The sequence below is a fragment of the Leptonychotes weddellii genome, chromosome 10 (assembly GCF_054177405.1).
Source record: "Leptonychotes weddellii isolate Sample4059 chromosome 10, ASM5417740v2, whole genome shotgun sequence".
Classification (NCBI taxonomy): domain Eukaryota; kingdom Metazoa; phylum Chordata; class Mammalia; order Carnivora; family Phocidae; genus Leptonychotes; species Leptonychotes weddellii.
In genome coordinates, this window is record NC_138378.1 from 85,973,695 (window position 1) to 85,987,542 (window position 13,848).

Sequence of the window (13,848 nt, forward strand, 5' to 3'; positions counted from 1 at the left end):
CCTGGCAGAATAGGTCACAAAGTTTTCTTTACACAGTTCTAAACTTTTTGCTCCTCCGTGCCTGGTGTATTTCTCAAAAGTAAATCCAATTTCTGGTTTGATCTTGAGGTCTTGACCTTAGAAATCTGAATTACAACAAACATTTCTTGGTTTCATCCCAAATGAATTCATTTGTCCTGACCTCAGAGTTGCAATTTCTAAAGTTGATCTCATTTCCTTCAAAGTGAATCTTTCTGCCCTTTTAAGGGGAAGATGCTGAGGCAGGCAGCTGATGGTTACTTAAGAAGAGCTAGGAAGAAAGTGCCAGAATAATCACTTTACATACATTATCTCATCCCATCCCCTCAAGAACTTTATGAAGTATCTGCAATGCTGCCTTGGTTTCCAAGAAAATAATAATTTCTAAAAGATATACATTGGAATTATTTTAAACTTTCTTTGGAAGCCTCTTTACTCAGTCAGGTATACAGTCCCAAAAAGAACTCGTGCCATCCCACTGTTCCGGAATTGCAATCTGGTAGGCCCATGGCCACTGAAATCACTTTGTAATGCATAGTTATTTACATAAGACTCTGAGCAACCCTGGGCGATCTTTTGTGTTTACGTTTATGCCAGGGACTGTATCTATTCATATATATGTACTAACCCAGATATGTTACGGAAGAAAATGCCCAATCTGTACTTTTAAAAAATAGTTGAATTTGAGCTCCAAAGGAATGCCATTCTTTTTGAGGATCACTTTGGTCTGTTTCCATGCCTCTGTAGGGATGTGTGATTTTTCCCCCTTTACCATGAGAAGTAGTACAATGAGTGTTGGCCCACTTTGCATGATCTCCTGATGTTGCAAAAGTCTTTCTCTTGTCAAATTTTACTTGTCTTTGTTTTGTTTTGTTTTTTAAGGTCAAATTCCCTTGTTCTTTAACTTATCCTTGTGGATTCTTTAATGAAAAAGCAATACAATATGACCTCATGGTTAAGAACATTGACTTTGGATGCGGGCAGAGTGGACTTAAGTTCCAGTTGTATTACTTAACACCTGTGTGGTCTGGGTAGCATATTTAACTTGTCCAGACTTCAGTTTATTTGTCTGTAAATGAGGATAATTACAGGACCTTCTCCTCATGAGAGGATTACATGAAAGTCTCCATGTAAAGCGCTTGGCCTTGCACAAAATAAGTGCCCAGTAAGTGTTAGCTGGTACTACAACTACACAACAATGTTTACTTATAACTATCACTTGTTATTATGTACAAATCCATTCCTCATATTCCAGAAGTAAGTGTTGTTTTACTCTTTTATTATAGAGAGGCAGATTCTAACAAGTCCGGTAATTTACCAAAGGTCTCAGAACACTGTGATGTCACCGAGATCAGTGCCTGCCCCTGAGTCATCTGAAGCCAGTGCTATGTCCCATTCTTAACATTGCATTCTGACCCCCTGATCCCCCCACATCCTCTCATCTCTTCTTGCTTTCTTTCTCTTCTCCTTTGCTTCTTACAGAAAGCAAGTGAAGGGGTGAGCTTGCTTTTACTTTCCCCCTCCCAGTTTGTCCTGATTCTTCATTGCCTTCTTGCCTCTATTCCTCTTTTTTTTCCCCTAAGGTCTTTCTCCCATCTATAACTGATGGTAAAGACTCACCCTACCCCAGATACGAAAGAGAGAAGTTAAATTCAGAGTTGGGATTCCTCAGACTGTCTGTATCTCCAACTATGGAATTGTATTTTAATGATTTCTTTCCCCCTGCAAGTCCGGCATCATTCTAGGCTACACTCTATGCTACACCATTTGCATTTAGTGGGCTACCCAGAAATGTCACTGGAAATCCCTCTTCCTTCCGTTCATTTGAAGTAATCAGCTCTGTATAGTCAGCATCTGCTATAAACCACTGCCCTCTTCACCTCTCTCAGAGGGAGATGTGTTTTAGAGGAAAATAGAGATGCTGCACAGATTGAAGTAGAGGGTTCTGAAGTTTGGGACCATGAGGCTTTCAGTCAATGAGGTACAGCAGTCATCCATTCACTCAGTTAACACATTTATCACTAGCTACATGTCAGGTACACTAGTGGGAATGGAAGTCTGATAAAACGTGTATATATATATATATATATATATATATATATATATATATATAGACACACACGTGTGTGTGTGTGTGTGTGTGTGTGTGTGTTCCAGTTTACTGTTGTGGAATATGAGAGCAATTTCTTCTTGGATTATTATCCATTAGAGTGCTTATAAAAGTCTAAGATGGATGTGAGGGAATACATTCTGATGGTTCATTCTTCAATATCTTTAAACTCTTTGTTCAGTTAGGGACCATTCCAAAAACACAGTGGTAACAGGGTAAGATGGACTCTGGTCCAGAATCCCAGAGTCTACTTGTCCGTCCTTCTGCTTCTCTCCTACCGTTTGATCTCAGTGAGATGTACTCTCTGTATCTGAACCTTCTCGTCTTCCAAGTGGAAAGAAATGTCACAGAGGCTCTTGTTAGGTAAGACAGAAGAAAAATTGATAAAATAAGAGGTAAACTGGGAGAGACGGTAGAAATAATGTCAGTAATGAGAAAGAACCTAGCAATAAACTAGAACAAAGCACAGAGGAGCAAGCCAGCTGTCGGTGACCTTGCTGCCCTAAAAGGTCACTTGCTGGAAAGGAGCTATAACACAACCTTTAAAACCAATAGTTCAACAAGATATTTGCCTATAACAAGTTATGGGGTAAATGTCATTGCGAGGTGCCACAAGACGGTTGTGGTTGAAGTATAAATGATGGATTTACTCGGAGTTGTTAGATAGTAAAATGTCATTATTGGGAGTACATGACTGACAAGTTGCCTTGCTGACATGTCATGTAACAGAAGTTTAGCTCAAGGGCCTGCCTTGTACTTGTGATCTGACATGAAGAGATGATAGTTAAGCTGTAATTTGCAAGGTGTGATTTTAGTTGCTATTTTGAAAATATTTCTAAAGCCAGAAGTTGAACAAGTGTCTTGTAACAGATACAAAATGCCCCTAGAAAGCTGAATAGCTGAAATAATACTGTGAAGGAAAAAGAATTTCCCTCTTCCTCCAAGAAACAAAAACAAAACAAAACAAAACTTCTGGGGAGAAGAACAGTTGGAGCTAGAAAAGATGATGTCCCTAATAGGCCAAAACCATTGATTATGATCCATGTCTGTATAACAGGTGATGGTTTTTCAGGAACCTACTAATGGGACGTGGTTGAGAGGAAAGGAACCCATGGAGGGTTAATCTGAGGATCAAAGAGTCATCCCTTAGAGGTAAATGAATTCCCAGTGACCTAGGACGAGGCCAGCATTTTGCAAACTGGTGTTCGATAAAACACTGTTTCATAGGACTTAATATTAAGAGTTGCAATTTTACAAATGTTCCAGATTCAAATTAAGCAGGTACATTTTTTCTCTGAGGAAGCCATCTCAGAGCCTATAATGTGCTACCACACAATATGTTTCTTCAAGAGGGAGAAAAAGTATTTTTCAAATATAATAATGAAAGAACATCTATTAGCATCTCCCAGAACTTGCATTTTATGGACTGATGTTTGAGAGATGCTGATTTAGATGATTGTTGATATTTGAGCTGTGAAACTGGCAAGCAGATAAAGGCAAAGAAAGGCAAGAAGTTTTGGCCATACAAATACCATACAGGATCCATACAGATAAGTGGAGACCAGCAGTGTAACTTCATAGAGTGGTCTATTCACACCAGGGCTCCAGGAGTAGAGAGAACCCGTTAGAGAGAGACTGAGCCTCCGGAGGCAGTTCTCAGGTTATAGCCCGGGTTCTAGTCAAATGGGATTTAGGGTGGAATTCCCCAGCTCTGAACTAGACAAAGAATCCAAGAAATAGAACAAGAAGTGTGCAATGAGTTACCATGTCAGAGATAAGTTATACAACTCCCAATCTGTATTGTCCTGCCCAGCTTGCACCAAACAGCAGAACTATCGAAAGAAGATTAAGTACATCTTCTCTACTAAATTGTAGAACACAAGTAAACAGCATGTATCCTGCCCTGTTTTTAATTCAGAAAATGGAGAAAATCTTTCTGTGCCTGTGTGCATCAGTAGATAAAGCTATGGAAAGCTGGACAAGACCACCTAAGGAGAAATTAGGAAAGGCTTGACAACAGAAGTTCTTGATGTGGTGTAGGTTGATGAGGTTCCATGATTTTTAAATGTCTACATTATGAATTAGAAAGCTCATGCAGACCTCTCTGTTTGATCATGTATTTATCCAAAAGCCATGTGGAGCCATGATGATACTCACTGTGCTGAGGATCCGGCACTGGAAAATTTAAAAAGAATAATTAATGTGCTTCCAATTCCGAGCTGATAAGACTTGGCATCTGGAAATAATAAACTATAAAGCAAAGTAAAGTAAGAGGCCAAAAAAGGAGAAACGTGTAGGATCCTGATGGTAAAGGGACAGATGATGGGCACCACCTGCAACTTCAACCCAGTTGAGTGCCGGCTCTCTCAAAATGACACATTTATGAAAGTGCCTTCCCAAAGCAAAGATCTTCACTTTTATAGCCATCCAAAAACAATAGAAACCCTGCTGCTTTAAAACATTACTCATGTGATTATTGACTAGATATAACAACCAAAGACCCTAGTGTAAAGTTATGGCAACTCCTAGTCAGTGCTTCGGGAACATTTTTTAATGACACACTGAATTCTGAGCATTGGGGGTGTAAGATGTTGTTCTCAAGAAATTTAGAGTTTAATAAATTAAAAAGAGCACTGTTTTGAGACATCTGAAAAGATACTCAATATCACTCATCATCAGGGAAATACAAATCAAAACTGCAATGAAATATCACTCCACACCTGTGAGAATGGCTAAAATTAACAACACAGGAAACAACAAGTATTGGTGAGGATGCAGAGAAAGGGGAACCCTCCTACACTGTTGGTGGGAATACAAGCCGGTGCAGCCACTCTGGAGAATAGCATGGAGGTTCCTCAAAATGTTAAAAATAGAGCTACCCTACGACCCAACAATTGCACTACTAGGCATTTATCCAAAGGCTACAAAAATACAGATTCAAAGGGGCACATGCACTTTGATGTTTATAGCAGCATTATCAACAAAAGACAAATTATGGAAAGAGCCCCAATTTCCATTGACTGGTGAATGAATAAAGAAGATGTGGTGTGTGTGTGTGTACACACACACGCACACACACACACACAATGGAATATTACTCAGCCATCAAAAAGAATGAAATCTTGCCATTTGCAATGACATGGATGGAACCAGAGGGTATTATGCTAAGTAAAATAAGTCAGTCAGAGAAAGACAAATACCATATGATTTCACTCATATATGGAAGTTAAGAAACAAAACAGATGAACCTGGGGGGGTGTGGAGAAGCAAACCAGGAAACAGATAACTATAAAGAACAAACTGAGGATTACTACAGGGTTGGCAGATGGGGGGGATGGGTTAAATGGGTGATGGGCAAGGTGGGCACTTGGAGGGCACTTGTGATGAGCACTAGGTATTGTATGTAAGCAATGAATCACTAAATTCTACACCTGAAATTAATAGTACACTCTATGTTAACTAACTGGAATTTAAATAAAAACTTGGGGGAAAAAAGAGCACGGTTTTAGAAAAACAACAACAGAACTGTGTACGTGGGAGAGAACCAAGTCTTACTGCTTATGAGGTTTACGTAGTTCTGTTGTCAAGTCACAGTTGCCTCGTAGACGGTGCCTTAACAGACAAAGAGCTTTGGCAGTCGCCTACTTTAGTATCTGTGTAATTAGGATGCTTTCTAGAATCCACTCTTAAGTTGATTGACTTCTAAACTAATTTGCCTAATATTACTTAATTGTTAATAACATTAATAACATTTACAAATCATTTACTAAGCATCTGGTGTTGTGCTGAGTGTTTTATCTGCCTTATATCATTTAATTCTAAAAAAACAAAACCGTGTAACTCGGATACTATTGTTATTTTCAGTTTTTACATAGGGAAACAAAATAGAGAGGTTAAGTAACTTACCCAAATTCACACAGCTAGGAAGTAGAAAAGGCAGGATTTGAATCGAGGTATTATGAATCCAAATCCCAAGCTCTTACCCACTAAAAAGAATCATCCAGTGTGCAGCAGTGAGCCTTAATTTTCTAACTGGTAGCTTTGTAGCGCTTAATTTGGGCTGATAGCATTGCTACTAGACAGAAGAAAACAAAAACCTTTTTTCTATTGAAACCTCCAAATATTCTAACATTTTTGTTAAATGCTAGGCTTCATTCCCAGGTAGGCATAGACCACATTACATTTATCAGTAGGCTAAAGATGACTCTGATTATCAAATGTACTAATAACAATGATTATACACAGCCTTGCTCAGCCAAAATTCCGTAAAATAGTCAACTGAACAAGTTTGTCTAATTTGCCCAAAACTTTAGTTTTTATTCTGTTCTCTGCCTCCTATCTTAGCCCTCTTGATCCTGTGAGTCATGCTGAGGCTTGAACAAGTCCCTCCCTGCCTCATTTCCACTCCCCGTCTTCTGGCAGGGCTTTCCTTCACAGCCTCAGAGGGTCTTAGCTGTTCCCGAGCAAAGCCTCTGGTGAAGGAAAAGCTTTCCAACCAAAGCATTTAAAAATGAGGACGATGCCCTTTGGTGTGCCTGCACTGTCTCTCTGGTAGTGCAGTAAACAACAGAAAGCTTCACATTTTAGGACTTTAGACATAACAGAATCTGCAACAGGAGCCGAACGTACCAGCGATATATTTCCTATGGTGTTTCAAAAAAACAGTGTGGTTCGAAGTCTCACCCTTCAGTGGATGCTGCCTCCTGGTAGACGGGGGTGGTGGCATTTACTGCTTCATAAAATCATGATGAGGATACATATCACACCTGATTGTCTCAAGGCAAGGAATTATCAGGGAAATAAAATGGTCTCAGTTGAAGTATTGGGGGAGTGAAGGGTGCTTGCTTAGATACTCCATGAACAGATGCATTGTACAGCTCCTGCAGAATAATAAAAATATGCCCTAGCTCTACTCAATTGGGTGGACTACTGGAGCTTCCAGATTATACTGTCCAGGAAAATGTTCACTATTAACATTCCGGCTTCTCTCATAGTGACAACACACATGTGCACTGCGTTTCAGAGTAGTAAAGGATTCCCTTTAGCAAAACACCAGTGCCGATTTTTCATAGTGCGTTTTTGTCATTTCATGTGAAATCAGTGATTCCATCTTAACATAGCCTTAAGATAAGAGAAATGAAAAAAGTTGAGCATGGTGAAGTGAAACCCATAGGACCCTTGTGAGAGTATCATTTGTTGTACCTTTGAAAGAAGGTAAATAGAGCCGGTTGAGAGCTGTCTGAATTATGTCAGAAGACTGAGTAACAATTTATAAGGAGGATTATTCTGCCAGATTAAAAGAAAATCACATACTTGAAAACTTCTACCAGTTTGGTATCTCATTTACTCACTAGCAGAATCTCCATCTGGCCCCCAACATTCTACATCCCAAGCTCCAACCGTGCCGTTCCTTTTGAGTACCTTATTGTTACTAGGGTATGGCTCACAGCAAGGTTGCAGGTGCCCAAAAAGGCATGGACCTGATCCTGGAATCTTGGGTCCCCTGCCCCTGCACAGCTGTTACACTCTAGCCCTCAGGTAGCATCTGACTTTTTCTTGTGTTCACCTCATAGCTATAACCATGAATTCTGCATTTTGAGAATCCCCAGTATGTTTTCTAAACAAGTTGAGAGTGCCAGGCATACTTAGTGAATTTCCAGTTAGGAAAGAATATAGACTTTGCTGGAAGTACACAGTAGTGTTCCTGAGTTTTCTTAAACCACCACCACCACCAACACCTGCTTTCCCCAGACAGGCTGTACAAACGAAGTACACGGAAGAGAAGAATACTGGGAGAATACATTATAATCATCAAGGTGAATTAGATCAGGAAAGCCTACTTTGAAGAAACAAAGCCAATAAAACAACAAAATAAGCTGTGATAATTCTTTTTTTTTTTTTTAAAGATTTTATTTATTTATGTGACAGAGAGAGACACAGCGAGAGAGGGAACACAAGCAGGGGGAGTGCGAGAGGGAGAAGCAGGCTTCCCGCCGAGCAGGGAGCCCGATGCGGGGCTTGATCCCAGGACTCTGGGATCATGACCTGAGCCGAAGGCAGATGCTTAACCAACTGAGCCACCCAGGCGCCCCAAGCTGTGATAATTCTAATGAGACTCTGGCATTACCCATTTTCTCAAAGGCTGATAGAGTAAAAACTTGCTCCATAAAAAAGAGCCACTTTTTTCAAAACTCTGTTGGAGCCAAACTGTCTTGAGTTGATAAACATATAATTTGATTTATTTCTTCTCATTATGGCCTGAATACATGTGTACAGTTATGAGTGTGAGGAGGAAGAATAATAGATGTGGAGATTTTCCCCCCTGTGGAATAAGTGAACCAATGCATTGTCTAACTTTTGTGAAAATGTCCTTAAATGCAGTGCAAGCAAATCTTCCTTCTCCCCACAGGTTCTTACCACTCCTCATTTGTCTTGGGTTATTTCAATCCTGTTATCCAATATCAGCATGTAGTGTAGTTATATTAGTGAATAATTCACATCACAAACAGGGAAATGATTTTGCTGTAAAGGATGACAAGCCTGAGGTGACAAAAAAACAATGAGTCTGGTTTACCTTTAAAGTCCATGTTAGAGAATTCTCGAAAATAATATCTCAGTAAGAACTGGTATCACATCAGAACACTGACAAAAATACTAGAGATGAAACTAAGAGTGTATTCAAAACACAGCAAGGTTTCCCCAAAGATTCCCCAGCTCTTTCCTAACCACTGAAAAAAATAATAAAGTACAGCAATTAACGGATCGCTATTGTGAGAGCTGAGGAAGTGACAGCGCTCACCATCACTGATGACATGAGTGTACGCCAGACTCCTTCACGCGTTCCCACCTGGCTCAGCCATACTCTCTATTTCACAGGCTGAGTGTGTGTGTGTGTACTGTCAATGTCCCCAAAATCACCTTAATCACTTTGAGAGAAAGGATCAATACTTTTACACAAAAAAATCATGCTTTGTCAGTAAGATACTGAAACTCATATTCCAGCCAGTTATTAAATTAAATTCTGTTTCCACTCATCCCATTTCCATCCTTCAAGCCCCTGTTCTACTTAGTTTGTGTGTAAATGGGGTGGGGGAAGCACGCAGCCTGACGAATCTGGTTCCAGTGGTAGCATTCCTATTTTACTGGTGTTCTCTTGGGATAAGTTTGCTCTAAGATAAAGTGTCGATAGTCTACATGGATTCTACAATCATAGACTGTCTGCTTTGACATTTTTTTCTGATCTCTGTTTGAAGACTGCTCTGAGCACAGTGTAGTTACTCAGTAAACACCTGTTAAAAGTAAGCTTTTGCTGGGTTGATTGATCAGCATTTAAAAGGACAAACAGGGGCGCCTGAGTGGCTCAGATGGTTAAGCGTCTGCCTTCAGCTCAGGTCATGATCCCAGGGTCCTGGGATCGAGTCCCATATCGGGCTCCCTGCTCCTTGGGGAGCCTGCTTCTCTCTCTGTCTCTCATGAATAAATAAAATCTTTAAAAAAAAAAAATAAAAAAAATAAAAGGACAAACAGCCCTTAGTATCCTGAGGTGGAAAAATTTCACCCTTTTTTGAGATTCAGAATTATGCCATTGAACATAGATTTTCAGGGCACAAATGTTGGCTTTGAACACTTGTGTCTTGAAGACATAGACTTAAGGAGATTTGCCCTTGTCTTCTCCTCACCCCCACCTCCCGCTTAGCCCACATGTGATTTGAAACAAAATACCGTTTAGACTTTCAGACAGCTGAGCAGTGGCAGGGTGCTCACCTTCTTGGCTTCCTAGCACCTGTTCCTGACAGGAAGGTGTTTGCAAAGGCAGTTTGGTGCCCTGGCCCTGCCTAACTATGCAGTGAGAGACAGCACCATCATCCCCTGGGGTTCAATAAAGAAGCAAGAGGAGAGAAGCTCCTTTGGAAGGTGGTCCCTAAACCAGCTACTCCCTCTCCTGTAAGGAGGTTGGGTCTCTCAAAAGCCAACCTGACTTATACCTATGACCTTAACAAATCTTTTAACTTCTGTAAGCATCAATGTTTCTCATTTGTTACAAAGAAATAATAATGCATGTTTTGCCTGCCGTCGGTATTACATAAAATGATATATTTTAAAGTGATTTAAAAAATTGAGTGTGCCATGCAACAGAAGAGTATTACTCTGGTGCATTAGAGGGAGGGAAAAAGAATACTGGAAGAAAGGGTTTGGGTTAACCTGATAGAGTAATTGTGGTTTAAGTATTTCCATACAAATTGAAGTGATATTACACATGATCATCTTTCAATTAATTATGGAGCAGAGATTTAATCATGTTTTTAATTCACATAATATTTAGATTTTGTGCGTTTTCTATAGAGGAGTGTTTGGACAAGTGTGACAATGTTGTAAATGAGGATACCATATGGACTTAAAGTACGAGGGATATAATTAATTCAAAATTATGGAAGCAATAAAATGTCCACCTAATAGGCCATTAAGCTACTAGTAAATGTCGTACTGTTTTCAGTTGACTTAATACCACAAATTGAAAGCGAAAATTCTTTTTAGTATTTTACCTTGCAAGGTCTTAGGGTAGAAAGTCTAGTACATTCAGCCCTGCCAATATTACTCATATAAGCAATAGGTAGGAAAGGAGGAAGATCTAGAGGCCTTTGGACTCCAGCTGTTAATACCATACCCAGAACAGTCATTTTCCAATTGTGATCCACGGGAGCCCCAGGATTGCTGCTGGAGGTGGAGAAAGAAAAGGAGGGGCATAAAGTAGCTAGAATTAAAAGCCTCCTCCCCAACTTGGCTTCATCTAAAACATTTCCACGATTTTACATTTTGTGTGCAGAGCTCCTATGTAAAAGTACATTAGAAATAAGAACTCATCAGAAAGAAAGAAGTACTGATCAGCTTCTAAAATTGGTTTTAATCAGTATTGTAAAGAACACTGGATAAGGAAGTAGGGAATCTTTATCTCATCTCTAAATTTGTGACCCTGGGCAGGTCATTTATCCTTCTGGGGCATAGGTCTTTGTATTAACAAAAACATGGAGATGATGTTAAATGTGGCTAATTGTAAATTAATTAAAATGTTTTTGAAATGTGAGTTCTCGGAGGAAATATTAGGATAAAGTATCAGAAAACTAAACATTTTAAACTCCAACTGAAGCTGGTCATTCTCTGGAGCATGGAGAGATCTTCGATCTCCCTGGTTACAGGGACTTTCTTGGCTTATTTGTTTCTTGGCTGATTTGGGAGAATCCATTCCTCCCTCACTGTACCACATTCGTCTCTTTTGCAGTTGGCATCTCAGTCAGGCCAGACCTAGCTTAACCAGTTTATTAACCAGGAAGAAATGCCAGTCCTGCTGCTCAGGGTTATACCTAATGTAGAACCTTTCATAGAAATGACCACAAATAATCTAATTTTAAATAAATTTATAAATCTGTAGCATAAAGTCATATAAAGTATATAAGTCTATTTAAGTTATCCTACGTATGAAGACAAAGAAAGCAGAGTGACTCTGTTGAAGTGAGGAAGGTACAAAGCAATAGAGTACTGCCCCCCATCTTCCATCACATCTCCCCACCCTGAGACACCTCTCATAACATCATAGCTCTGAGGAACCCTGTTCAAAACCACTGCATTACGAAACCCCTTTAAGTTACTACCACATATTGCAATTATTATTTTACTTTTTCATAATGTCCACCTAATTTTTACTTAAATAATCATGGAATTCAAAATTAGTCCTTTGGGAAGACATTTGTCAAAATCCTCACTTCAGAGTAGGACTCGAACCCCTTTATACTTGTTAAGAACATGATCTAAGAATGTTTGCTTTGTGCTTTCTTCTCTATTTGTCCTTGTTCCTGTGGGAAGCAGGGACTAGAAACTAGGTTGACTCTTGCTTGCCTACTTTCAAATAGGAAAATCATCCCACTTTCAAGATTTATCACTACTAAGCACCACTGACTTTACTTGGATGCAGCGCAGCACGGGGAGGGGGGAGGGGGACAAGTGCTTTTAGAACATGAGAAGAATTCTTGTTGATGTGTTCATTATTTGACTCCCTACCACTCTCCCACTGCAAGAAGTTAAAAAAGCCTATATAGCTTTAGCAAGGAATGCAATTGAATTAGATGCACAAAAATCAAGCCTTCTCACCTTAACCATCGGAAACATGGATTTATCAGAGTGGGGCCAGGAGCAGGAGAGAAGAACATAGAGTAGTAGCTCTGTCTACAAACAGCCAAGTTGCACACGAACCTCCTAGGAAAACCTGAGGTGTCAGGTGAGGTCACTGATGGGAAGATGGAGGTGTAATGGGATCAGTGCCCAAGAAATGAGGGAGAAAGAAGTTGTGGAGAATTACAGGAATTCCCAATTCCAGGAAACCCAAAATGGCAGAAGAGAGACCTGAGTTATCTGGAGGTCCATTCTGGGACCTGGTAGGGGTGCAGTGGGGGAAAGAATGCTGAATGTGATGCTGAATAGTTTTAGGTTTTAGAGGGGCTTTTCCCACATTGCTTAAGAGATGATAGTGTGTGAAAACAGGGTAGGTTACTTTTAAAGAGACTAGTTAAAGTGCAATAATTATGGGTGAGGAGAGAACCTTTTATTCTCGCTGAAGCAATGTCTTGTGTCCAGAAAGATACCAGGTAAATTTCTGGGAATGGGTACCACCAGCAGCACCATCTGATCACAGCCACCCACTAATAGGTCCATGAGGGCCAGACCTAGTTCCAAACCACCATCTTTCTCTGTCTTCACCAGGTAGCCCTAGTCTCCTTAAGGCTCAAAGCTCTTCTCTGACCTCAAAGCCCCAGAGGCATGGTCAGATGACATTACCTAGGCCCCGTCTCAGGCTGCTTTGTATTCATTACAATATGACATTGCTTCCTTGGTCCTCCTCACCCAAGTTCCTGGTTTCCATGGCTGTTTAACTCAGGAGTACTCAATATACCTGTATCTGATCAGCTAGTCCAACTAATGCTGGAATAGAGAGGAGCAAGGCATTTCCAGAATCTTTTAGAAAAATGAAAGACATACCTTGTCTCTTTGGGGACAATGGGCCCAATCACTCAAGAGTCAGGATTGTTATTTAGAGTCAAGTCCCTCCACGTCTCTCAACAGCAATCAGGACAAAGAATGTAGAATACCAAGACTATCAAAGTCTAAGGATGCCTTAGAAAACGTATTTATTGTCTTTTAAAATGTTCTAAATGTCTTTATCTGATCTCTGAAAAAACTGTTTCTGACTTTCACCTCAGATTGTCATGAATTTTCCAAGGTCACTACCTGAACACTACAAAGTCCCTTAGAACCCCCAAGGCCTGTGAGTCTTTCTATTGCTAATCCAAGGTAGATAGGGACAAAATATATGCTCATCACTTCAATACCCAAAGCTCTGAATTGCTTTTTCTGTTTAGCATTTGTCAAATTGAGTATGAAATCCTCAAATTCCCTTCTTGCCCTCCCAGATTTTGTAAATCTCTGTATATGCTTTTGAATGACATCTCAACCTTGTCTGCGTATTGGAATCACCTGAGAAGCCTTACAAACTACAGAGAGATTCTGATTTAATTGGTCTGGGTTGGAACTTAGGCTTTAGGACTTATTTTTAAAACTCCCCAGGTGATTCTAATGTGCAGCTCAAGTTGAGAGCCTTTCCAAAGCTCTCAATATATGGACTTAATAAATCAGAAACTCAGGGATGGGGCCCAGCAATATGTCTCTAAAAG

The 13,848-nt window shown here is 40.0% G+C and overlaps 1 pseudogene; it reads left to right on the forward strand.

Annotated features, from left to right (window-relative positions):
* The first annotated feature begins 2,348 nt into the window (after positions 1-2,348).
* The window catches only part of LOC102749315 (cytokine receptor-like factor 3 pseudogene), a 65,795-nt pseudogene continuing 54,295 nt past the window's right edge, over positions 2,349-13,848 (forward strand).